General features: G+C 46.7%; 2 pseudogenes; both read right to left on the bottom strand.

The window, feature by feature from the left end:
• Positions 1 to 43: 43 nt before the first annotated feature.
• Positions 44 to 162, bottom strand: LOC114578937 (annotated as a pseudogene).
• A 365-nt stretch (positions 163 to 527) lies between these two features.
• On the bottom strand, positions 528 to 643 carry LOC114578938 (annotated as a pseudogene).
• Positions 644 to 715: the final 72 nt, after the last annotated feature.

Here is a 715-nt window from a genome sequence, read left to right as displayed (position 1 = left end):
GAGCTTCCGAAAAAAAAAGAGAGAGAAGGATGATTATAAAAAAATGGTGCAAACCAAGGACATCCCTGAAGGTCACCCATCCAAGTACTACTCTCACCCAAGCATGCTTAACTGCGGAGTTCTGATGGGATCCGATGCACTGGTGCTGGTATGGTCACACCCATAGTCATATGGTCTCAAACTATAGTTATGTAGACACCGGGGGAGAGGAGATTTTGGCGCATCCTCGTTTTGCTAGACCATAGGGGATCGAAAAGCTTTATTCGTCGATGCATGCCCGGCTAATGCGCCTTTAGCATATCGGCGCTCACTCTGTTTCGAAAAAAGCTTTTTGAAATGGGGTCATAATGCTGAAATAGACTCCATGACATAACGTTTTTGCTATTCCTGTACGACCCACGAAGGCGATCGTCGGGTCCCATGACGCAGATTTCTTCACTCGGGTTGCGGTGAGCCAACACTGCTTGTGGTTCATGGCCCATGGAGAAGAGCTTCCAAAAAAAAAGAGGGAGGGATGGTTATTAAAAAGGGTACAATACGACTTCCCAGAAGGTCACCCATCCCAGTACTACTCTCGCCAAAGCACACTTAACTATGGAGTTCTGATGGGATCCGATGCACTGGTATTGGTAAGGTCGCACCCATAATCTAATGGTCTCGAATTATAGTTTTGCAGATGCTGGGGGAGAGGTGATTTTGGTGCATCATCATTTCG

Source organism: Dendrobium catenatum, unplaced genomic scaffold (assembly GCF_001605985.2).
Source record: "Dendrobium catenatum unplaced genomic scaffold, ASM160598v2 original_scaffold_227563, whole genome shotgun sequence".
NCBI lineage: Eukaryota > Viridiplantae > Streptophyta > Magnoliopsida > Asparagales > Orchidaceae > Dendrobium > Dendrobium catenatum.
This window is presented reverse-complemented; position numbering and strand designations above follow the sequence as displayed.